Here is a 27,709-nt window from a genome sequence, read left to right on the forward strand (position 1 = left end):
TTATTCTATCAATCTTTGTGTAATACATGAACATTGTAAAAAACATTTTAATGAGCAATAGTGAATGAAAATGAATTTAAAACTGTATCAGATTTGAAATAAGATTTGAAATGCTGATGCTTGTTTAGAAAGCCAAAAACAAACCAGCACCAGTTCACCTCAAAGCCCTTATCACACATTCAAATCCTCCAGTTCTGCTCGTGTGGTCCCACCATCTCTCATGGTACAAGCTAGGTCATGTATCAAGACTCTCTTTTCTGGCACCTATTTGGTGGAATAAACTTCTCTACATGTCTGAAAAGATGAGTTACTGGCAATCTTCAAACAACGGGTGAAGACCGACTTCTTACTGAAATATTTAATCTATTCTAAATTTCTAATCTAAATTTAGTTTTATTATTTGTCTGTATGCTTTTGTTGCTGTATTGCTTCCCAAAAGAATCTTATTCCCAACAAATATTATAATTCATTCTCAAGTTTGACTCTCAAAAGTGAAAAACCGTGACCTAGTTAACCAATATGTATGTATTCATTGACAGAGAATTCAAAAGCACTTTTGTAAGTCGCTCTGGATTAGGATGTCTGCCAAATGGCATATATATAAATGGAAATGGAAGGTTTTGGATAAGTATAGCTTTTTATCTTCTGATCTTGGATCTGATCTATCTGTGCCTGTTAAAGCCTCTTTCTGACCTGTATCTGTGTAGCATTGGCCTGTCTATTTAATACTGAACTCCATCTCTCTCTATTTCTGTAAGCACCAGTGGTATGTTGAATAACATGGCAAAGCAAGGCAAGCTGTCTTTTTACATTTCAAAAGGTTGTACAGGTTGATGTACTTTATTCACAGTAAACTAAGAGCAAAATCGGTCTTTTCAGCTTGATTTTGCAGGTAGACCTACATGGTCTCTAGAGTATTTTATCATCCTCTGACCTTTAAATCTACTGCTTTTCATTTCCTGTCCTTTTTTATATTCATGGACATGGATCAGTGTGAAATGGCCAATCTATCCAGGTGACATCTGAGTACTTTCATTTGCAGCTTTGCTGTTAGTTCATTTTAATGAAGCATTTTTTGCATATGTTATACATGCACAGCTGCACACTCACAGTCATTATTCCTAAATGAGAATGAATAATTTGCTCCACACTCGTCTAGAAGGTTTTAATTTAGTACACAGGTCTGAGGCCATGACTGGTGAGCAGCAGTCAATACTTGTTGCATGTTTATGGGCAAATATGATTCATAAAAGATTAAAAAAAAGTATTTAAATGTGCTTCAGTATTTAATGAAATGAAATGTATAATGTCTAATAAAAACACATGGTATGGCATAGGATGAAGTGGGTATATACAGGGTAAAAATGTGTTTATTATATATTATAGTATTTTATATAATATATAATCTTCAGTGTGAAAAAAGTGAATGTATTTCAACTTGAGCAATGTTTTATATTTGCTTCAGTTAAAAAAGTTATTAATACAATTTCTTTAAGAGAAAATTAATATTCACTATGTTTTTTTTATCTATCTATCTATCTATATATCTATCTATCTATCTATCTATCTATCTATCTATCTATCTATCTATCTATCTATCTGTCTGTCTGTCTGTCTGTCTGTCTGTCTGTCTGTCTGTCTGTCTGTCTGTCTATTATTTGTTTAAATTCTGCTTTTGAAACTGGGATTTTAACCAGCATGCATTATTTGATTGTACACAAAAAACACAGTGTTTCTTCCCTATTCTTCATTTTTGTTATTATTCACCAAAAGTCATCAATGGTGAATTTTTTTCTCATTTGGCACAGGAGCTTAAAAAAGAAGAACCAAAAGATGACAATTATGCATGACCCGTGTCTAATTTATACAAACTCAACTTCTTGTGCCTCACTACTAATTGACTGCTTTTGATGAGACAAAATAGGAGAGAAGCACTAATTTGCAATCAGAAGATGAAGAGGATGTGCAGAATGATCAAGTTCTAAACTGAGCAATGTGCCAATCAGGGTGCACTGAAGGATGTGTGGAGGAGGGCTAGTATAGGTGGAAAAAGTGAAGTAAGAGCAGTAAAGAGGAGCGGGGAGAGAATGTTTCGGCTTCTCTGGCCAAACTTGAACAAATAGAGAGGTGTAGAGGAGTCTTGAGTGTGTGTGTGGGCTGAATGCAAGGTTCTGAGAGCAGCATGCCTATCAGCCACTGGTGGGAATAAGTGATTTGACAGTAGCTTGTAAATCTCTGGACTGGCGCTAACATGTAGCACTTATTCAAGCATTATTATTATATTTGTCTGTGAAAACTAAATATATGATATAATAATATATATGCATACTGCGCATTAGTCTGTTGACCACCACCTTATAGTGTCAACAGTCTGTTGAACCACATTATTATAGCCTGGAACATGTGAATAGTGTTTGGAGCACAAATGCATGCATAACCCTCTGAGCAAAATACAATTATTTTCACATCAATTTATGTCAGATAGATATATATTTCTTTTGCATATATTTCGGCATAATCTAGACTAGCAGCATTATTTTTTAGTTTACTTGTCATGATGTAATGCATCACTTGGTGTTTTACAGAGGCACTGACATGCATTATGAACTTCTGTGCACTGGTCTGCTTTGATGTGTGGTGTATTCAGAAGCCTTTTCCTTTTAATATGTTGTTTACTGTAGGCTGGTTCAAATAAAACGAAGGCTATATTAGAATTTATTACTAAGATTGTTTGAAATTTCTCAGGCTCCTTTCAAGGCATTTTGGGGAAAAAAGATGAAGAGCTTGGCTTTATAACTTGTTGTTTGCTGTTTGGAATTCATTTCTAAGTCCAATAGACAACATTTCTAGTACTTTCTAGCCAGCTTTGTGGCAGTTTATATCCCAAAGTGTGTGGACGACCGAAGTAATCAGCAGTAGACCCACTGTTCTTTCAGAGAGGTGAGAGCTGTGTGATGTTGATAAGAATGTCACCCTGAACTCAAATAAGCATCGATACCATCTGGCACAGCAAGTCACACTGCTGTCAAAGAAATTCACACGTGAAAGGTTTTGAAATGGCACTGATTTGATCATTTTCACATTCCAGGCGGTGAACATAACAATCTTAAATTGAATTTAATGACTGGAGATGACTCCTTTTGCTGACTCTCTCTTCCCCCATGTTAGTGTCTGTGTGTGTGCTTGCACATACAACCATTGATGAAAAGGGTATAAAGGAGTTATAAAAGGAGAGAAAACAAGGACTAGGGAATGAGAGAGTGTGTTCCCATCTGTCAGTGTTATCCTTGGTTATGAGTCACATTTCTTTCTGGTAAACATTCAGTATGCCAGTCTGTCTGCCTCCATCAACTCTGAATGGCAGAGATAAGGCCTGTTGACTAGGCAGCTCAGGCATCCTGTTTATACTCTAATCATATGTCACATGCCTCATTTTCTATAGTTCTATAGTGTCAATACACTTGACACATATAAACGTACAAAAAGTCAGTAGTAATCTTCAGTAAGCACTTTATTCCAGTCAGGGTCACAAAGCCTATCCCACAAACACTGGGCATGAGACAGGAATAGGATAAGATACCAGTTCATTTCAGTGCACCAAGCACACACATATTCACATGCTCGTTCACACTGTGGGGAAAGAAGCATGTTTGGAAATCGAAGAACCCAGAGGAAACCCACACAAACACACAAAATACATGCAAAACTTAAAATTTCTGGATCAATATGGGAAGCCTGGAGCTGTGGTGTGCCAAACTGTGCCACTGTGACACCTGCTTTGAAGAAGAAAATACATATAGCTGCATCTAAAAACATATTTCATATAAAAACATAGTTGCATAGTCTTTATCAATGACAAATGTAGAATCAGATTATTTTACAAAGCCTAGCTGCCTATAAACTGCCTTCAACTGGAAAATAATATTTGAAGCTTTCCACTTGGGTTTACTTTCATGCTGTGGGTGTTTTTTGTACGCTTCCTTTTGAGTTCAACTTTAAAGCTTTCAGTACTGAGGATTTCCCCACATAAATGCCATATTTGCTATTCTCACTAAGCCTATGAGCTTTACTAAAGCCAAATAGGGAAAAAAAATCACAATTCACTGTCATTTTCTTTTGAACATTAAATCATGATATCTTAAACCTCAAAGTCAAAGATTTATATCTGCCAATCATGCTGTCCTTGCTGCTGTACCCATCTTACACTGTACTTCTCATATGCCCTGTATTATATCAGTTTCCACTGTTTTCCTCTGTTTTGATTGGCAGATCAGGAGTGAAAATATCTGTGACAGTTTCATAAGAGAAGAAAATTTAAATAGAAATGAAGGGATTCTGTAACAACATAGCACTATTAACAAGAGGTGTACTATAGAATTATTTGTTCAAAAATATCATACGGGGAGATATAGCTAACAATTTGGTTTAGATTAACTAAAGCCATGTGAGTGTGTTTGTTGAATGTAATATTTTCCAGTCAGTCAATCAGGTTAGATGAAATCAGAGTTGAGCTGAGCCTTTATTAATACCCTTTAGTGACATATTGAGCATAAAGATGGGAAGAACAACAAAATAAGAACACATCAGTGTACCAGGTTCCACTATACTGCTGGCCTGGTGGTCTGACCCTCTTAAAATGTGGTTCCTGAAATGCCCGACCTCAACAGGCCCTGTAACCTAGTGTGGAGCAGTAACTACAGCAATGTGAATGGCGAGGCCATAGGGGAGAGCCGTGAGCATGGCGAGTGCAGTCTGGCCAGAGGAGAAAGCAGCGAGCATGGTGAGACCAGAGGGGGGTGCAATGAGCACAGGGTTAGGGCTAGTCGGGGAGGCAGAGTGACATCTTCAGCTGAGACAGGGAGGCAGAGAGAGAACTTTGGTGGTGGTGGAGGATGGCATCCTCTGCAGGGCAGAAGAACAGAGTGACATCCTTCACAGAATGAGGAAGAAAGGCAACATTCTTCTGTTTAACCGGGATCAGTGTCCTCAGCAGAATAGGGAAGTGGAGCAACATTCACAGCAGAACAGGGAAGTGGAGCAGCATCCTCAGTGAAACAGAGTAGTGGAGCAGTGTACTCAGTGCACCAGGAAAGTGGCGTAGTGTCCTCAGTGGAACAGAGAGGTGGAGAGATGTCCAGTAAGGGTGGCCACCTCCTCCCCAAGAATTCCTCAGACAATAAACCTTACCCCAGGCATACAGGCATGAGTTGATCCAGTAGACCCTCAAATCTGCTGATCTGCCTCTGGTTCTCCTGGATCTTTTCATCTTGGTTACACCATTAGCGAAAAAGAAATCTTTGACAAATACATTTTGTAGGTCTTCCAATCAGTCACGCGTTAGGAGGTGAAATGTTTATTGTAATAATGTAAAAGGGAACAAAAAAAAAACATGGTACATAAACTGAGATAGCTAAACATAAAAGCTAGGACTAGAAAACATGGTAACAACAGTTGCAAGACAAAGACAGAGTCAAACACAGGAACTTAAATAATGTGACTAATGTGATAATACATCACAAGTTAGTGTAATTGTCAGGGGAATGGAAAAAACAACAAAAGAAAAAAGTTCACAAAGGTGTACAAGGATGTCCAGTGTATGTTTTGCCACTGATTGACAGTAGTAGCTTCCAGTCTGTTAGCCTTCACAGCTCCACAGTCCTGTGTTCAAACCTGAGTCAGATTACTATCCTGATTATTCTCCCCATGTCTGTGTGGGTTTGCTCAGGATTCTCTTAGTTCCATCAAGCTCAAAAAACATGACAGTTGTTGAGCTGGCAAAGATACATTGCTCTTACATGATTTTGGTGATGCTAATTATCCCACTAGGTATTGTCTGTTAATATTAATATGCAATATATTAATATAGAAAATCTGAAGAAACTGTTTTTATAACCCATACATAAATAGTATATTTTCCCTTAGTTTTGCAGTGAAATATGTATATTGTAATTTAATTTTCTTCTCCTTTCTGCTCATTTTCTGCACTATAACCAACACATTCATGCTAAGTATGAAGCTAGGGGCCTCAGAAACCACCTGCATATGACACCATTAAATGCTCACAAATACACAGGCACAGAAACATAACCAAGCCTTGAAAAAGACCAGTTATGAAAACAGCTTTGTATTGCAGATGCATTAGGAAGTCAGGATGAATGTCTAACATTGCTGACAAAACTCAATGTAGGCTCAAGACTATTTGGAGTACAGCTGTGATTCTGCATTTATCAAGGCCATGTGGAGAGTATATCTTATGAATTAAGGAAAGCAGAGACCAGAAGATTAAACATACACAAGCATTGTTCAGATTGCTAGCTCAGATCAGTCAGCTGCATAGCAACCATTAAATTAAAAAGGAAATAATAAAATATTTTGATATTTTTCAAGCCATGATTTCTTTTGCAAATTCTACTTCTTCTATTGCTAGTCACGGAGCCATTAGCATGGACGTTAGCAATCACAGTACTACTAATAGTTAAGCAGCATATATCTGAATTACATTGGCTCAGGCAGATAGCTATGATTGCAGCATTACTGAGAAACTCAGAGTCAATTTAAAACAATTATACACCATTATCTTAATTATTATTTCATGTCATATCTGGGTATAGGGGGCACGGTGGCTTAGTGGTTAGCACGTTCGCCTCACACCTCCAGGGTCGGGGTTCGATTCCCGCCTCCACCTTGTCTGTGTGGAGTTTGCATGTTCTCCCCGTGCCTCGGGGGTTTCCTCCGGGTACTCCAGTTTCCTCCCCCCGGTCCAAAGACATGCATGGTAGGTTGATTGGCATCTCTGGAAAATTGTCCGTAGTGTGTGAATGAGTGTGTGTGTGCTCGATGGGTTGGCACTCCGTCCAGGGTGTATCCTGCCTTGATGCCCAATGACGCCTGAGATAGGCACAGGCTCCCCGTGACCCGAGGTAGTTCGGATAAGCGGTAGAAAATGAATGAATGAATATCTCTGTATATAAAGTCAATAAATAATCAAGGTCATAAGAGTGAGTCAATTAAAAGATCTTGAGAATAAAGAAAGGTTGTTTCCGTAAAGACAAATGAGAACAACGTGAGGGACAAATTCATGTCATGTCAATCCTACGATGAAATGTTATCAGTCTGATCCAAAGAATTTTGTGATATTGTATTGTGACTGACACAAAAACATTTCATTTACATCTTGATCATTTTTTTTCTGTTATTCCTTTCCAGGAGAAATAAATATTCTGCAGCATGCTGTATGTAATAACGGATTCCTTTTAAAACACTGTGTCACTGTTGAGATACAAGATTTATCTGATGGAAGATGGAACAAGATGGAAATGCGAAAGATGCTAAATCCCAATTAATTGTGACTTAAATGATATTAATAATAATAACTGAGTTCAGAATCTCAAAATATATACAAAAGTTAGTATGTCAATTCAAAATAAACATTTGTTCTTATTGTTCTTTTCAGCACTATTGCAAGGTTTTTGGATGATATAAGAAACAAATCCTCTTGTGAACATTTTGTGAATCAAAGCCAGGATGTGAACCATTCTATCATTCAGTTCATTTAGTGTACTTCCTGAAAGGTTTCTATTTATGCTGCTCGTTGATCCCCCACTGTTAGAGGCATTTATGTATGTCAGGCTTTAAACTGCTTCTGCAAAGCTTTGCCTGTGTAGTCATCCAGATCTCTTTATTACAGATTTGCTGCATATTGTGTATGTACCCTCATGTATGCAGATAATCGTTTCCTTTTGAAGTAACAACTATGTCACCAGTTTGAAAATAGCACTCTGATGTGGATTATTTATTTATTTATTTAAATAAATAAGGGTTATCGTATATAATGAGCCTCCAAGAAAGGCCTAGTTCTTCAAGAGCAAAGATGGGTTGGAGGCTCTTCAATTTGCTAACAGATGCTTTGGAAAATAATACAGCACTTTGAGAAAAATGTTCTTCAAAAACAAATCAGTAGGATTTTGGGCATTTCACCCTCTACAATAAAATTAAAAGCTTCAAGGAATCTTTTCACGTCAAGTGTTGATCTTTGGTCCCTCAGATTTCACCGCCTTTTAACAATAATTCAGTAAATGTTTGTTAGTCAAAGCTATTTGCCTCTGCATACAGAGATGCAAGTTAAGGCTTTGCTATGCAAAGCATAAACCATACATCAACAATGTAGAGAAGCACTTCTTTAGGGACACGACAATGCCAAACCACATTCTGCCCAGATTGCAAGTGCATGTTTGTGTAAGCAGAGAGTGTGTGTGCTAGATTGTCCTGACCTGTCTCCAACTGAGAATATGTGGCACATTGTGCAACAATGGCTCCATACACAGCTGAACTGCACTGCACAGCTGAAGACCTGCATAATGGAATGTTTTCTAAACTTATTCAACTAGTGTCTAAAGTCCCCAAATGCTTAATATTAACACTTAATTAAAAACTGGTGATGTTACACAATTTTATACACTTGACTATTCTCAGATTTTTTTCCAGTGTGTTGCAGATTTACAGTAACCTTTATTTACCAAGATAAAATTAATTGAGATAAAATCTTTTTAAACTTGACCAAGAAGGTAGCAATAGACATGACAACAATTAACAAAACACAAAATTGCACAAAAATACCAAAGATACCAAACCCACCGGATGGGTAAAACAATTAATCAAAAATAAGTAGAAAATAATACATAGTAATACAGTCAAGTATTGCAGAAGCAACATCCAATAAGGCCATAATAAAAGTATTTATAAGTGGCATAAATTCAAATAGGGCTAGCAAATACTTCCTTTAAGACACACATACAAAAAGCCAGCCACTGCATCTGTTGCAGATGCAAATGTGGATGCAAATGCAGTTAAGGTAGCTTATAAATGAAGTAGCAAACAATTTAAAATACTGGGCAAAATTGGAATAAAACCCAGGCACAGGTCAGGCAATCTGCCAACAGTATAAACATAATCAAGGTTCAAACTCATTGAGGGTAAATAGGGTGAGTATGTTCCACCTCTTACAGGTCTCAGGCTGCTAATTCCAATTTATGGAATTTTGTTTGCTGAACAAAGACAATACATTTTTAAATAAAATAATATGCTACTTGACAGCATGCTTTATAAATCATGTAGACCATTCTAATTTCAGATAAAGCGGAGGGTTCCCACGTCAGATCTGACTGCTGTTGTTCAGTTTTGGGGCACAAGGGCTATTTCTCATCCTGATACAATTTCATAAATCTTTTAAATAAACCTGTCTTTTATAATAAACCTTTATATTGTCATATTTTACAGAGAAGTTGCAGAGAGAAGGTGATGCCATTTCCCTATTTAAAATAATAATTAAATGTATTTTAATTCAATCCATTCATAAGTTCTAAACCATTTTGGAAATAATTTTATTCCATTTATAAGGTTTAAACCCAATTGACCTCAAATCTCTCAATCTAAATAATAATATACTACAACAATGTTATTTATTTCCAGATAAATTAGACTGAGAACAGCACAGCTGCTATTAACTGGGTCATGGGTTTAAGCTACACTATATTGGAAGGTATCACCCCATATATGCTTGATGAACAACCCATTGCAGACTTAGTCTCTGATTGCTTTTATAATAACCTCCACACATCTGGAAAGGCTTTCCACTAGATTTTGCATTGTGAACCGTGGAGAGTTGTGCACACCCAGCCACAAGATGAGGAGTGAGGTGAGGAGACCTGGGGTGCAGTCTGTGTCCCAAATTATTCCAGTGGGGTTGAGGTTAGAGCTCTGTGCAGGACACTTGGGTTCTTACACTCCAGTGGCCAATACTGTATACTATAAACCCCACTAATTACTGTCATATAGAGGATTATTGCAACATAAAAGTGCTTAATTATTGAGAATACAAATTAAAATAGACAGAGAAAACCTCTAATATATACTAAACAAATGTATTGTCTTGTTTTATCAATACTCGTTCATTTACAGTAAGTTAGTAATCTGTATAGATATTGGCATTATTATCCATTTCTTTGTACACATATACACAGAGAGAGAGGGAGTTAGCCAGTGTGGGTTTTAAATAGTGTTTGTTTAGATTTCTGTCAACAAAATGTCATTATTCATAAAAAAAAAAAAAAAAAAACTGTATAGTATGTCAGAATGCCTGATATGCCTGGCACTTTAAGCTGTTCCAGGCTTCTTAAGGGCAATAATTGAGTGTGCAGTTTCATTATCTGGATTCGACAATTCTGTTCTTGTCCCAAGCCATCACTGAGATCCTTCTGCAAACACAGATAAGAAAGGCTCGTTCGCAGGTTGCTCTTTACCATATCAGCTGAGGACGGATTTGCTGATAGTGTCTAGAGGAGAAAGGATGAACAGAACCAGCTGCTCACAATCTGACTGACAAACCAACAACCTCCTCTTTTCAATCTGTTCCAAAACTTTTTGGAAGGTGGAAATTTTTTATTTCTGTTAAGTACAATCTGAAAGCTTGACTAAAGATTTAAAGCTGTTTTTGGTCATCCATATCCTCTCAGTAATGAAAGAAAGAGATTTCTGTTCTCTGGTGTCTTCCTGCTTTAGTTTTGAGTTTCTTATGCCTTGCTAATTTTGGCTGTTGGCTCATTTGTGGTGCCATCCTGACACTCAAATCAATTGGACCTACTGGACATTTCTCTGCTTCAGAGAGTGGAAAATCCTCTCTCTGTCTATCTTTCTCTTTCTCCGTGATTATTTTTAATCTCACATGCCTGATTGATGAGAAAGCTGTGTTGTAATTGGTCCAGCTGAACTGATTAATCTACTTGTTTGGGCAATGGAAGTATACACAGGGGCCAGAGAGGTGCCATAACACCCCTCTGCACAGATCACACTTAAACTAACACACAAACACACAGTCTTAATTATGACATCATTTTCTACACTTGAGAGAGATTTTGACATATAAAACGCATTGGGACCACTGGTCATTAGGCAGCAGTGCTATTTTTGGACTTATGCATAAACATTTGTAAGAATTCACACAACTCAATAGTTATGAAATGTCATTTTTCCAGTTTTGTTCACAGTAGTTCATATATTGACTACTAGTCTGATTTAATTGCTCATTATCCCAATTACTGCAGATTACCAGATTTTGTTAATAAAAAGAGTTCCACGGATGTACATCGATGAGTCAATACATTATGACTACTCATAGATGCAGTGAATAACACCCATATTATCTCATACAATAGCACAGATAAAGGGATGTTTTAGATGATAATATAACAGTTGCTTTTCATAGTCGATGTATTAGATACAGGAGAGTTTATTTGTGAACACCTTGTGAAGACCTGGATTGAAATTGCATGCATGGAACAAGATGGAGAGCCACTCATGAGTCTTGAGACCTGTTGAAGCACTGAAAGAGCTTTCAGATGGTTCACTGCCTAATTTTGGGCAGCAGAAGTGAAAACTGTCCTGGATTACCAAGTGAGTTGATTTTGGTCTTTTTTTTTCACAGACATTTGCTGGACCATTTCATTAACGGATTGTACCATACAACAGGACAGTAGGACTGAACTGTTGTGTTTTACAACTCATAAAAACATAGCTGATTGTGTATTTCCAAAATACGGGACTATTTTCTTCCCATCTAAAAAGCTAGACATTGCATTCAATGGTTTTGTTTCATATTTCACTGCAAAGTTGTAATTATGGACATAGAAGTTTAATTCTGTGATGTATTGAACGTTTTGAAAGTTTTTCTGTTTTTGTGAACTTAACTGACCTTTAAAGTTTTGGGTACATGAAAGGTATAACTGAATGAACAGGTTTCAATCAAGGGAAGATTTAGCATAGATTCCAAATAGGAAACTTGTTTAGTGTATTACTTAAGTGCCAATTGCTTAAAGGATAACACAGGTTCAATGTAAAACTTAAATAGGGCCAACTAACCAGAACCAAAACCAGTCAGCAATTCCAGAAAGGAATACTGTACCACAGAAACAGTATTCCATGTAATTCTTGTATTTTATTTAAAAATTGGTCTTAAAATCTATTTTCTCATTTTCACTTTCATCAGTATTTTTTTATGTAAATATCCAAATATAATTAAAAAATTTCCTTGTTGTCTCTCTGTTCATTTCATTCTTTCTGCTACTCCCTACAAACCTAGATACTGGTCCACGTTATCGTTTGACAAGACCAATCCGGTTTGTTCACTTGTTGTGAAGCGGGTTTGGTGCTCTGAGGAGAGGCGCTACACCATGGCTCGGCTGAACTGTTGTGGTGACGTGCAGAAGACCAAAAGCATATTAGGCAGTTGATAGATTGGTTCATCAGTGTATATCCAGTATAACAAAACTTGAAACCATAAACCACCTCTGGCCATGACTCCTGTAGGCCAACGATAACAGCAGTTTTACAGCATATTATGTTAACTCAGAGTTAAGCAGATGTCGAGCAGATTCTAGAGAACATATTATGTATAGTTTTTATGTATAAAAATATTTAGTTCTCATCTCAGCTTACTTTATCTTAGATATAAGAACAGAAAGCATCTTAGTTATCATTAGTTGAAGTTAGAGAAAGCATGGTGAGCATGCGTTAGTGTCTGAATCTCATGTTGGTGCACTTTACTGTAAAGAATTTATATTGCATTACTTGGAGTTATAAGTTACATGCATTTTGCCAGTTGAGGTGAGATTGATTATTTGTTTCAGCTGGACATTTCACAGATAATATAAATTTGTAATTTTATTTCATTTTGTTTTTACGTCAGGAAGACAAGTTAGACAATAGACAGTGTGCTTGTGTTTCATTTCGAAATACTAAAAGTGACTGATTTCTTACATAACTTTCATCTGTTAAATATAAGTTTCTTTGATGTTGTCAAGGTCATAAACAAGCCTAAACAACTGTCCCAGTCTGGGACATTCTAACTACTCTATTCCTCTCTGACTCATCTAGTGTTAATTAAGACCATGAGATTATTCCAAAGTGGCGTGTTATCAAAATAAGATAAACTGTGATTAAGAAGCTTATTTAATTTGTATTAGGCAGTTAGGGAAAAGCTAAAAGTGTTATTTTTACAGTAATTAGGCATCTTTGTAGATTGGTCCATAAAAGAAATGTTTCTGATGTACAACACTTTAATTAGACTGTGCTCACTCTTTATGGTTGGTTTGTGTTGTTGTTTGTACAGTGCTGGTTGTAGAGTAATTGGTGTGATGGGAAACAATTCCCTAGTGCTCTAAACTGTTTTGTCTTGAGTTGATAGCTGGATTCAAGGTTAAGGGATTCTATTAAAATTTTAAAAAATATGGCAACTGCATTTTTCTCATTTACTGATCATTAGGGCACATAGTTATACTACTTAATCTTTTTTTTTTTTTTGTACCATATGGATGTGTTGCATTCTGTCTAAGGGAAGAGTGATGATGTAGTTTGGCATTTATCATAACACCTCACTTCTATGTATGAGGATCCTGTCAGAAGCTGAAATTCATTTCCTTATTTTTCAAATATTATATATTTTGCAAAGAAGAAAGGGAAAAATTTTACTCTTTATATGTGCAAAGCTACTAGAGACTTGCAACTGTAATTGCAGCGAAAATTGGCTGAATACAAATGCATTCCACACTTTTCAGATATTTATTTGTAAATTATTTTGGACACCATTTATATTTTTCCTTCCACTTCACAATTATGTGCCACTTTATGTTGGTTTATAACATAGAAAATATGTTATAAAATACAAAAAAAAAATTATTTACAAAAAATGTTCAATCAGTATGAATATTTTTGCAAGGTAGTTTTATTACTACAATTGTATTATTATTTGACTTAAAAGATTAGGTCATGATTCTACACAAAATACTCCATTTATACAGTATTAAATCAATGTACAGAAAATAGTTTACAGAATTAATTGCAAATAATAATTTTAAAAATGCTTAATTATTCACCTCATTGCTATGAAACCCATAATCTGGTTCATTGGGGGGGGGGGGGGGGGGGGGGGCATGGTTACAACATCAAACCTTTAGCATAGCAATGAATGATTGGGGGTCAAGCCCCAAAGGACGTAGTACGTATTGATATCGTTAGTTTTCTTCTTCTTCTTCTTCTTCTTCTTCTTCTTATTATTATTATTATTATTATTATTATTATTATTATTATTATTATTATTATTATTAAGGGTCAAGCCCCGAAGGGGCGTAGACACCTATTGTTATCGTTAGTTTTCTTATTATTATTATTCTTCCTCTTCTGCCATTGAAGTCAATGGCAGCCCATAGAACCGTACGTAGGAAAGTTATGTAATTTGGCACACATGTAGAGGCCAGTCTTAGAAGTTACTATAGCAAATTTGGTGTGTCTATCTAGCTCAAACCCTCTAGCGCCACCAACAGTCCAAATATCCAATTATGTTCATGTTCATAACTGTTAGAGGCATAGAGACAAAATTCTCAGAATCAGAATACAGCACAAAGAAGACTGGGCATCTGTCTGTCTGTCTCTCTCTCTCTCTGTCTGTCTCTCTCTCTCTCGCTCTGTCTGTCTGTTCATGGTAAACATTTGAACACACAGCGCCTGAGCTGTCACTTTACTTTCTCCTTGTGGTGAGCGCTCTTCAGTGTGTCCTCTACTCTCATCAGTCTTCCTGTAAACCCACAGCGTCACAGAGCTCTGTTTCTGCTTTCAGGGGAACTTGTGAGGTTTGGTGTAAATGACCAGCACCACAGTGACACACACACACACACACACACACACACACACACACACACACACACAAACACACACACAGACACACACACACTCACACACACACACACACACACTCACACACACACACACTCTTTTTATGACCATTATTTTATCACATCATTTGAGTTCATGTGAGCCAACAAATTCAACTGTGCACATATTGTCAGGATAATGTGTTTTTTTAGCTGCTGATTTTGGAGAAAACTGAAGACCTTGTTGAGAAATCTATGTAGTGAGACTGTGGCAGGCAGATTTTTGCACCACAGACTGAACACGGAGCCTCTCAAAATCTCAATATGCCAATGCTAAATAAATCCTTTCCACATGAAGGACACTGTGCCCACTAAAATGACAGATTCACCGAGATATCCCTTGGGATACTCTGATATATATAAACAGGTGAGAAAGTAAAGTGTATTAACAAGATGTTGAACTAGCATGTGCCAACAGAACAGCTTTAATATACACTATATGGCCAAAAATATGTGTGCACAACCATCAAACCAGGGGCATAAATTTGTGCCCATGCATGTTATATTTGTGAGCATTTAAGCATTTGGGAATGGCGGACTTACAATCAGTGTTCTAATTAATCTTAAAAATGTTCAGTGGGTTTAAAAGATCAGGCATTTCAGCCTTGTTTTTATGAGCTTAGCTTTCTGTTATTCTGAAACAGAATAAGACCCTTCCTCAAACTGTATAAAGCTTGGAGTAAATGCTTGTCTAAAATGTCTTTGTATGTTGTAGCATTAACATTACCCCTCAAAAGAACTACTGTAAGAACAAGCCCAAACCCTCAAAACAACCCTTCACCAACCTGTACTGTTAGCACTATGCATTTTGCTTGGTAGTATTCTTCTGATATTCACCAAGCTCAGATACCCTTGCTAGCTAGTGAAGCATGAATCATCAGTCCAGAGAACACATTTCCACTGCTCCAGAATCCATTAGTGGTGTGCTTTATATCTTAGGCTTGTGTGTGGTGTTCCTTCCAGAGGCAGTTTGGAGCTCCATAGTAAGTGATACAACAGAGGAAAGGTGATATTTACAGTACATGATACATGCCTTAGCACTTGACAGCCCCACTTTTGTTTGCATGATTTTTCTGGTGATTTGGCAAATCTAGCAGGGCTCGAACTACAAAATGCTCGATCTTATTGTGGCCGGGTGTAATAAAGAAAACAACACACCGAAAGCAAATATGCTCTTCTCAATCTGGGGTTTATTCTGACTGCTGTTTGTTAAAAAAAAAGGACAGCGGTCGAAGGGAGCAAATTTGAACAGAACCAAAAATCTAAATAAACAATTTTACAAAAAGAAAGAATCTAGTATAAATTTGGAGATGACAAGGTTAAATCTCACAAAAAAGATAACTTTTAGTCAGTGGAAGGATATTAATCCACCCCAGGACAAGAGATATTTCCTCACTTAAATCAAACCAGAACACACCTCAAAAAAACCATATTCTAACACTAAAAAAACAAAATCCATCTACTAATTGAGATACATACGTCAGGCTATACAAAAACTCATACTTAAAACAATACTAACTAATACGGTAGTGGCTAATGTACAAAGTAAATAAAAGCATATTAGTACAGCCGTCTTATCTTTGTTTCATTCATTAAACAATCATCATATAAAACATACATTAAACCATGCATATGTACATTTCACATGCAAATTTTACAGAATCATTATGTAAACATTCATACATAAAGGATAAACATGGCACTTAAACCTTTTACATATAAAAATAATGAAGTTTACGTATCTAATCGGTTCAATCACCACGAGATTCACTCATCACATGCACAAACAATCCAAATGTGTCAAAACGATCACAACTTGCGGTGAGCACAATAAGCAAAGTTCTCTCACATCGTGAAAAAGATGGCTTCTCCTATTGAGCCCACAGCTTCAAAACCTGCAATCATTATTGCAAGAGGAGAAAGAGCGTCTCTTAAAAGAGCCATGACCATTTTTTAAAACACCACAATAATGTATATTTTAGCACCTGGCTACATTATGACATCCTATGCCACATTTAAAGCCAATGAGCTCTTCAGCGATTGCATGGTTGTATGCTTTATTTGAATGCACCTGTTAGCAATGAGTGTGGTTGAAACACCTGAACTTAGTCATTAAAAAGGTTTTCAACGTAGGTTGAAAAAGGCATAGATTCTACAAGGCTTAAAGTAATAATTACTTAAAGTAAAAATGCAATGCAGCTGTTTATGGGTGAGAATTTGCACATATTTTTTTTTGTCACTGAAAATTTGTTCAACTTTGCAATACGGGTTCCACTTTCATTATGCACAGCTTATGAATTAGTACTTGCTTACCTCTATTATATTGCATTATATATTTTTTAGTTGCAATCTCACAGTTAGTTTTGGTGTCATGAATTGGTAGATGAGGCTGATGCAAATACAGGTAATCTATTGGAGAAAATAAAGCCGAAACAGAAAAAGTGCCATGGTGTTATGTCTCAAGATAAAGTAAGATGTCATTTAATGTCTTTTGCATGGAAACCTATTATTACCTAACTGTGCTATAATCAAGCATCGCGTCAGTTCTGGCAGGCTACGTCATCAAGCGTGCATCAGCTGTTCATCAGCTGTCCATGACGCGCACCAATCCGGTTACGACATCCATATTACCCGACCATTTAAATTCCCATTTATTGAGCCACTTTCTAGCGCTTCATTTGACAAAGTGGTCCTGACAGAATAAATTATTTTGTTCTGCATAATATAAGGTTCTTACATCAAACTGTCAGAAAGTGGTGTTGGAAACAATGCTGCTTCTCATGCAAGCCAATATTCACACTTCAGGCAGAATCACATGAAACTGAGATACAGTGTATGCCTTGGTTTTACTCAAAGACCACGTGTAATTCTAGCATCACTTCTGACTAGAATTTAAGTCTGTAGTTACATCTGAATTCTGAATACCACTTAGAAAAATGTCAGTACTAAATTCTCATTGTGCTTGCTCAACCTCAGTATGACTACCAAGTCTCTAGAATTGTTTTTAAAAGAACTTTTTGTGAAAATCAGTGTCTAAAATGTTACTCCAAAATATCATATAGTTGCTCAGTTGGATTGAGATATAGTGACTCCAAATTGGCTCATATATACAGAAATGTAAGCAAGAAATTCTCATCTTTAGTGTCTTTTTAAAACTGTCTTTATTTTCTAGCGACTTTTTTGGGAATTGTCATGCAAATAAATCTATTTTTGATAGTAACATGATTATAGTAATGTGTGGATAACCTTTTGTGTAGAACAAAAAAGGACCTCATAAAGCCAGTGCATACTTTCTGGGTCACATTTTTAAATGGAGATTGGATTTAAGACTTTCCCACAGAATCAGTAATCTGCTGGGCTGTTACTCTACAGGTCTAAAGGCTGATAACACTGCATTGAAAACTATGCTAATAGAGAGTTCAAACACCACTAATGAATACTCCCACACTTAAGTACCAGACAATTGACACTTTCACTAACTATTGTTTGATAGAGTTGTTCTCTGTGCTAAACCTGGCTATTATGATTGTAATTATTTTACTGTAAAATGTAACTTTTTTTGTCAATTATTGACAAATTTTTTGTCAATAATAAGTTATTACCTACATGTGTACACACGAACATGTACGTGATACAATCAAAAAGAGACAGAGTGTAATATTTTGAGACTGAAAACCCTACAAATACACTGCAGGAATACAGCAGATGAGCAGGCTGTCCAAAAGTGTGTGGGAGCATTTGAAGTGCAATCATCCCCAAAGACAGTTAAGAGAATCCTTCCCTACTCTCACTGCTGTCTGTTCTTACAGCAATGACAGCATGATTGGAGCCCAATTGTCTACAGCCTGGGCTCATAACAGCTAGTGTGAAATCAACCATTTGTGTATATGTGTGAGGGAATGAGACAGTTATGCAAATTACACACAGCATATAAATGTGAAGCTTCAGGTTGAAATTAAAATCTTAATATAAAATATATTTTATTTATTCAAAATATAATTAATAATATATTGTAAGTATATTTTAGAATATATGGAGATCACTGTGTCTTTATGGATGCTGCTTTGTGGATATAGGAACTGTCATAATGGAAAAGGTTTAGGCATGGAAATTTTAAAAGAGTCTCTAGAGAACTGTATACTTCCAACTTCCATCCATTCATCTGTACCGTTTATCATACACAGTAAATCCTTGAGCCTGGCTGGCAGTGCACAATTGCACATGCACTTACACACCATTCACACACTATGGCATTTTAGGGATGCCAATCTGCCTACAATGCATGCCTACAATACATGACCATTTGGAGGAAACCCCTGAAGCACAGGGAGAACATGCTCATTTTGCACACAGGCGGCAGGAATCATAATTCCCATCCCGGGAGGTACGACAAAAACATACAAACCACTAAGCCACCCTGCACCCATACTATTATGTAGACTTAACAATTTTTATAAAATTCACTTTCGGCCACATAGTGTAGTTTACAGTGTTCACAAATTTTATTATTCAAAAAAACATTCTATATATTATAATGTTTTTAACATTACAGTATATTTATAATTTTATATGATTTGTTGAGATATTGTTTCCTTGGGTCACAGCGAAGGCAATGCCAGTCCAGTTTTAGCAACCCTACTCCCCTGAATTGAAGTTGTAGCCTTGGCTGTGCTGCAAAGAATTGAAAAGAGATATGGTCACTCTATAGAATAATTGTAGAGAGTAACATCAGTCAGCAAGGGATGATTTGCAACAGCATGTTGGCTGAAAGCTTGCTAAGATAATGTAACGGCTTTGGTTGAAAAGCCCCATCCTGACCTCCAGAATATCAGTTCCAGGTTAAAGTTTACTGGCAGTTGTCACTTATTTATAGCCACGCTCATGCCAATATTTAGGGTGAAGTATTGTTAGTTTCATTATCATTAAGTACAGAGCTGTTTTATCCCTGTACCTGTTTTTCTGTGTTTGACTCTGCTCTGTGTTTTCCAGTTTTAGATTTCTTCTATTTTGTCTTTGTTCCTACGTATATTGTATTTTCTGGTTTCCTGAACTGTGCCTGTTTTTTCAACTCTAACCTTGCTTGATGTTCTTGGATTGTTTGTGCACAATTTGTCAGGATCCAGCCCGGACTTTGCCCACATGCTTTTGTTTATGTTCTGTGTCACGTGTCTGCCCCGCCCTTGTTTACTTCCTCCCCGCCTCTGCACACCTGTTCCTCATGTGTTAATTGTCTTGTGTATTTAACCATGCTGTGTTGCCTGTGGCAGCGCGGAATCCTTGTCGTCTGTTGTCGTCTCTAGTCATGTATTTGGTTGTCGTGTCCTTGTTCCTGTTTCATGTTTTTAAGTTATTAAATTCAGTTTACTTTGGCTATCCTGCATTTGGGTCTGTTTTTATCCCCGCGATGCTGAGAGAAGGATTCCGCCAGACCAAGACCCAGCAGGATAGCTTTAGCCTGGACCGGGACTGTGGGAGTATTTTTTTTTTACCAGGACTTTTGTTTGTTTTTGTGTGTGAGTGTGACATCGGTCTGTGTTTGTTTCGGTGGGGGACGCTGCTTCACTTCCTAGTTTCCCACGGAGGACGTTGCCTGACGACTGTCCGCGGGAGGTGTTGCAGGCCCTTCTGCTCGGCTGTGGACGTTGCTCGGCCCTTATGCTCGGCTGTGGACCTCGCGCGGCCCTCTCTGGCTGTGCCGCCATGTACCTTGCTCTCCCCACCTGCCTCGCCGTGTGCCTTGCTCCCCCATATGCCTCGCCGTTTGCCTTGCTCCCCCCCTCTTGGATCTCATCGGGATTGTGGCCCCCTCGGATATGGGTTGATAAGGGATTGGCGCATCGGGAGCCGTGCCTCGTGGGGGGACTTTGGCCACGTGCTGTCATTTATGTTCTGTGTCACGTGTCTGCCCTGCCCTTGTTTACTTACTCCCTGCCTCTGCACACCTGTTCCTCATGTGTTAATTGTCTTGTGTATTTAACCGTGCCGCGTTGCCTATGGCAGTGCGGAATCCTAGTCGTCTGTCTTTCTATGTCATCTGGTCATGTCATGTTTTGTCGAGTCTTGTCCCTGTTTTGTGTTTTTTAGTTACTAAATTTAGTTTATTTTATGTTATCCTGCATTTTGGTCTGTTTTATCTCCGCGTTGCTGACACAATTGTTTCAAGAAATACTCAGGATTCTGTACCTACTGTTTCTGGAAATTCATTACAGAATACTTCTCCACAGATGAATCTAGCAGCTGTCTTGCAGCTTCAGGCCCTCATAGCCCATCAGGGTGAACACTTGGTAGCCTACCAAGAGTTAGGCCACCAAGCCACTTACATCTCTGCAAGCCACTGATACTCAGTGTCTACTGAGGAGTGCAAACATCATCTACAACAGCATCTATGTTTTTACTGCAGACAGCCTGGACACCACTGTACTGTCTGCCTGAAAAACCAGGACCACCAAACCCCAAGGTGGGCATGGACACCTGTCCTTTCAGTATCTTATTGCCTGTCTGTATATGCTATGTTTTTCATCATCATTTCTCTCAGCCTTGGTTCACTACAGATCCACTGTCACCATGATCCATCACCAGCTCGTTCAAGAACTAAACCTGCCAACGGTTCCTTGCCCTGCCCCCTTCAGGACCACCATGGTGAGTCAGCCTATAGGGGATGGCTTCATCACTCACTAAGCCATCCACCATAACACTCCAAATAACACTACCCATGTTGCTCCACCAACATTGAGAGTCTAGCATCCAGCAAGGTCACAGACATTCCCTAGGATTATCTCAACCTCCTAGAAGTAATTATCTAATTAAACTATCACCTAACACATTGCCTCCCAGGAGCCAAGTCTATCCTATCTCCATCTCTGAAACCAAGGCCATAGAGGCCTTGGATGCCAGGATCCATATGATGCCATACTGCCTGACTATTTCAGTGCTCCAGACATACATTAATGAGATTTTCAGAGACTAACTCAACCACTGGCCCTCCCTTTGCAGCAATAACAGCTTCAACTCTTCAAGGTAGGCTTTCCACAAGGTTCAAGAGTGTGTTTATGGGATTTTTTGACCATTCCTCTAAAAGTGCATTTTTGAGGTCAGGTACTAATGTTGGACAAGAAGTCTCTGCTCTAATTCATTCCAAAGGTGTTCTATCGGGTTGGGGCTGGACTCTGTGCAGACAAGTCAAGTTCCTCCACACCAAACTTGATGATATATGTCTTTATAGACCTTGATTTGTTCACTGGTTCACAGCCATGTTGGAACAGGAAGGGGACATCCCCAAACTGTTCCCACAATGTTGGGAGCATGAAATTGCCCAAAATGTCTTGGTATGCTAGCATTAAGAATTCCTTTCACTGAAAATAAGGGGCCAAGGTGCTTTACACCACACAAATCCCAAAACAAATTAACAAATCCCAAAACACATTAACAAATCCCAAAACAAATTAACAAATCCCAAAACAAATTAACAAATCCCAAAAAACATTAACAAATCTGAAAACAAATTAACAAATCCGAAAACACATTAACAAATCCCAAAACAAATTAACAAATCCGAAAACACATTAACAAATCCCAAAACAAATTAACAAATCCGAAAACACATTAACAAATCCGAAAACACATTAACAAGTCAGACAACCTGGAAGCGGTTGGTATAGTTTGTGAATGGAAACTTACCATCATCGGACGAGACACCTTTCATTCACCTGTGTATCTTTAATGACAGGTGTCTTGTCCAATAATCAATAAGTTTCCATTCACAAACTATACCTACCGCTTCCGGGTTGTCTGAATCGGTGCACGAAACACATTAACAAATCAGAAAACACATTAACAAATCAGAAAACACAACGACATTTCAGACAGAGCAAAGGAGACGTCGTAGATTTGTTCGACGTACTTATCATTCCATGGGATCAAACTATCTGTGGCATGTGGATGGTTATGATAAACTAAAGCCATTTGGTTTCGCTTTATAAGGATGCATTGACAGTTTTTCGAGACGTGTCCTGTGGCTTAATTGTGGGCCAACTAACAATGATCCTGCCGTAATTGCACACAACTTCATTACTTGTGTACAACACATTGGTGTTACTCCTATGAGACTACGAATGGACTGTGGAACAGAAAATGGTATATTGGCAGCGGTACAGTGCACCCTCCGTCATCACCATACAGACTACTATGCTGGCTCAAGAAGCCATATGTATGGTACATCAGTTAGCAATCAGCGCATTGAATCTTGGTGGTCCAGCTTTAGAAAATTAAGCTTTGTGTTGACTTCATATTCTTAAGCTTTTTTCCAAGACTGAAAATTTAGTTTGTTTGATGCCTTAGTGGTTAGTGTAATAGTTATGCATTATGACATTTATTTAAATTAAATTGTCACACAAAATTACATAAGAATAAATTATTGTATGATGTGATTTTTGTATTTGGTCGTTTGTTGTAGGGCTCAGTTCTGGATAGAACTGTTTGGGGATCTCAGGAATGAAGGTCACTTCAATGGTAGCATCGAACACCAGTGCCTGCTTCAGTTCTGCTTCCAAAATGTTCTGCAAGAGCATTGTGTTCTGGATGAATTTGTAGAACTCTGGAATAAGCACAGGATTAGGCCCTCCAGACTTGCAATGTGTCCTGGAGGTATACCAAGTGAACTCTATCATCTACCACACAGGTCAGCAAATCATATCTGTAAAACTGCATTTCATAATTAATCTAATTATAAAAGGTTGTTTAAAATACAAAACTACAACGGTTATATTTTATAAATGTATCTGCTAAATACATTTTCACAGAAATCTATCTTTTTGCAGGTCAGGATCAAGGGACTGTGGCTTTGCAGTTGAGGAAATCATGTTATCTGCTTTTCCTGAATCCAGGCTGACACCTCAGTTATGTGGCGATAAAAACATTCGGGAATATCTAGAGTTTGCAATGCAACATACTCGATTACAGTGGCCAGAGAACTGTGACGAAGCATTACAACTTTATTTCACATCAAAGGTAACAACTGGTCTTTGAACATCAATTTTCTTAAAAAAAAAAAATAATAATAATAATAACAAACATACAGGAACCAGAGTACAACCTAAGGACAACTAAGAAAAAACACTGTATGGTGTCAATTTCACATCATGAATATTGTGGTAATAAAAACATGACAAACGTGTATCATAATTAAAAACAAAGACTTACAAATTCTCAACACGTTATTAAAACTAATTGACTGTCTACAAAGGAGCTGTCAGGTTAGAATCAGAAGAGCAAGAGAAACTTTTAACTTGCCCATGGCCTGCATGAGTCTCTTCATAATTCTAATAAGCAAAAACAGACTTGGAAATGAGGATAAAAACTAAAGCATGAATATAAACTGAGTAAAAAAAATGATAATAATTAACTAAAGCAAACTTCAGCAGTATTTTGGGGGAAAAAACTATTGTTTTAAAATCGGACTATTTTTTTCTTTTTTTGTTAGATTTTTATCGCATGTATTATTTTTGGCTCATGTCCATGATACTCAGGATGTGAAATTGATGCCATTAAAATTCAACATTTTCAATTATGGCTATTTAAATACATCCAAAACCTGGAGAGTTCTGGATTCTAAAATCCATTTGAGCCTGAAAAAGACTGTAGGTGTCCAAGTGTGGTAACTTGATGGTGTTTGCACATGTATTTGCCATTGGGAAGGGTGAACTGGCCAGAAACACAATGCAAGGACGTGGTGTAATTCCAGCAGGAGGAAGTGAAGTCAGGCCGGTAGAAACGATAAGTACGTTCTTCAATGACACTTCAGTCTGATGTTCTAAAAAAACAAACAAAAAAACAAGACTCAGGTTTTTCATTAAAGAAGTTATTTACCCAAAAATTGTGTTCTGATTTTTTTATTGGTTTAAAGATTTCACCAGTTCACCAAAAAAAAACCCAGAATATCTATTTTTAAGCACAAATAACAAACCTTCACAGTCGAGGAGATAGTCTGACCAAAAGCAAAGTGTCTTGGATTCTTTTTGCCTCTGGTTGCTACCTTCTGGGTCAGCTTCTTCTCAGTGTGGGAAAGGAAAGGAGCCAAAACACTTTGATGGTTCTGAAGTGCTGTCAGAAAGTTTAGAGTGGCAAGTCCATCTTTAAATCTGTCAAAGCAGTCAGAATTTAGGTTGTCTTATTAACAGGCTTGTAACAGGTATTGTATGTATATATATATATATATATATATATATATATATATATATATATATATATATATATATATATATGTACACACACACACACACGTGTTTGTACGTATATATATATATTATATATATATATATATATATATATATATATATATATATATAATATATATATAATAAACAGTTAATTGTTTAGTGAAAAGCTGTGAAAAACAGGACAATTTAATAATTAAATATGTATAATTAAATATATATCTTAAAACCAAACATATAGTGGTAGGTATATATTTTGTGGTGATTAACTTTTAATAAGAGTATGGTTTCTGTCAATCACATACCACCTGAGGGGGGCACGGTGGCTTAGTGGTTAGCATGTTCGCCTCACACCACCACGGTCGGGGTTCGATTCCCGCCTCCACCTTGTGTGTGTGGAGTTTGCATGTTCTCCCCGTGCCTCGGGGTTTCGGTTTCCTCCAGTTTCCTCCCCTGGTCCAAAGACATGCATGGTAGGTTGATTGCCATCTCTGGGAAAATTGTGTTTAGAGTGTGTGTGTGTGCCCTGCGATGGGTTGGTGCTCCGTCCAGGGTGTATCCTGCCTTGATGCCCAATGATGCACAGGCTCCCCATGACCCGAGGTAGTTTGGATAAGCGGTAGAAAATGAATGAACATACCACCTGACATATTCTTCAAGAATGGTATGTTTTTCTTTAATGTTCGACACATGTCGAAAACACCCAGCAGTCTGGAGCAGGGTGCTATTTTTAAAAATAACATCTTGTAGTGACTCCAAAGTAGCTGCATTCTGAATCTGAGAAGATAATCAACAAAAGTGATTTGGTTAACAAATTATTCTTTTTTGAATATTTAAGTTAAATAATTAAACTTTCATTAAATACTTAGGAAAGGTTCTTACACTTGTTACTGACAATCCTAAAATTTCTTAAATAAATAGTTTAGTAACCTTCCTACTAATCCTCTGAGTTATGTCTATTTCCATACCTCTTCCAGCACTTTCACTATACCCTCATCTGAGACATCTTTCAAAGTGGCACTGAATGAGGGATGGTCTACAATGTGGTTTACCAGGTCTTTTGAAAGAAAATGGGGCCCTGGTCCTCCATGCACTATCGACACAGCAATCATTTTTCCTGCCAAAAAATACTCATCCTCCCTAACAGCTGTCAAAGGTAAAGCCACAGCAAATACCAAAAATGAGTTTGTTACACATAACTTTTCAGTAACCGGTTTCTGCTTCTAAAGCAAACAACTTTTTATGTTAAAGTACATACCAACTGAATTGTAAACCAGGTAGCGACTACTGGGAGGTCCATCAAAATGGGTCGATACTGCAGGGAACTCATCAGCAAAGTGAGAAGTTCTCGCCTTGGTCCACCTGTATCAAGGCCCTCTTCAAGTGTGCCAGCGTCATCAGAGAACTTCACAAACATGTCATTGAATTCCGAGTATTAGACACGTTTAAATCCTCTGACTGCCCCATCCCACACATTGGATCTCATAATGTTGAATCTGCTGACACTTTTTTGATCAATGGCAAGAGCCAGATTTGCAATAATGTCAGGAGCTGTTAAACTGCTTTGTTCCCTAAAGTGTGAAAACAGTGAGTTTTAAAACAATGTAATCAGTATTTTATATTTTCCATTAAACATACTTTTGCAGCTTACTCTATTGGTTCTGGGACGTCAAGACAGTGTGCTGTAGTTTCAAACTCATCATCCTCTTCAGTAATCACAGGTGCATAAATGTCCATGTATTCTCTACCAATAAGCAGGCAGCAGGAACAAATACATAACCATGCAAATTCTATTTAAGTACATAAAGAAAATATTTAGTGAACCAAACAAACCTGTAACAGTGGTTTTCTGCTGTAACATGATCTGAAGTACTTGGTTGGTCATCCTCTGTATCTGAGAGTATAAGCTTAAAACAGAAATCAGACTTTATCAACAAATATTATATTTAGAAAACGACATGGTATGCATGGCAGTAGTATCCAGAGATCATGTTAGATATGGCATGTTAGTCAGATTAATGTACTTAAACCACTATTAAAACTAACCTGCACTTCACTTCCTGGAGCACAATCACTACAGACAAAAAACAGACGCAGATGTAATCAGACATTTAAGATTTGAAAGTATTTATTTGTTCTGCTTTTATAGTGAGCATGAACCATGACAAGATTAAAAAGATCTTACATTTTATTATCCATACTTTTTTCAGATGTGCTTGTATGCAAAGGCTGAAAGAAAAAAATATAATCAGTTTATACAGACATTTTTCAACAATTGAAAATAAATTGGATTTATTGACATTACCAGTGTGTCAGCCAGGTTAGATCTCTCAGGATTTTGTGTCCTTATGATAACTTCTGTGTCTGATTCTGAACTGACTTCCTGTTCTCCTAGACACAGAACAAACCATGTTATTACCCTAAACATAAACAATACTTTAAATATGGCAAACTAACCTCCAATGTCCTTCCTTCTGCAAAGAAACAAATTTATCCTTGCATAAGGTTTTCCAATTTCTGTTTTATAGTCCTTCAGTGTAAAGGGCCTCGATGTCCCAGGAACATTAATGACCTCTGAGCTATCTGGGTACAGAAGTACATAGGGTCCTTCCTCCATGTCTTTATTGAAGTCTTTCAATATTTTTTCAGCCATAATGAGGGTTTCACTTGCATTTACAAGTGGATTTGTGAATAACGGGATCGTTTTCCCTCATTGTGGTTTTATGCAGCCATTCTGTA

General features: G+C 37.3%; 1 long non-coding RNA gene and 1 pseudogene across 3 annotated transcripts; one reads left to right on the forward strand and one right to left on the reverse strand.

The window, feature by feature from the left end:
* Nucleotides 1-22,618: 22,618 nt before the first annotated feature.
* LOC132847122 (uncharacterized) lies at nucleotides 22,619-26,460 on the forward strand. Of its 3 annotated transcripts, none has more exons than XR_009648601.1 (5): nucleotides 22,619-23,098; nucleotides 23,212-23,436; nucleotides 23,576-23,765; nucleotides 25,948-26,126; nucleotides 26,248-26,460. It is a non-coding gene; the product is annotated as an uncharacterized LOC132847122 (long non-coding RNA). The 3 variants fall into 3 exon arrangements; XR_009648602.1 differs by having other exon boundaries at nucleotides 22,619-22,906; XR_009648600.1 differs by having other exon boundaries at nucleotides 22,619-23,436; nucleotides 26,248-26,457.
* On the reverse strand, nucleotides 25,854-27,709 carry LOC132847121 (uncharacterized; annotated as a pseudogene).

Source organism: Tachysurus vachellii, chromosome 6, assembly GCF_030014155.1.
Source record: "Tachysurus vachellii isolate PV-2020 chromosome 6, HZAU_Pvac_v1, whole genome shotgun sequence".
Classification (NCBI taxonomy): Eukaryota; Metazoa; Chordata; class Actinopteri; order Siluriformes; family Bagridae; genus Tachysurus; species Tachysurus vachellii.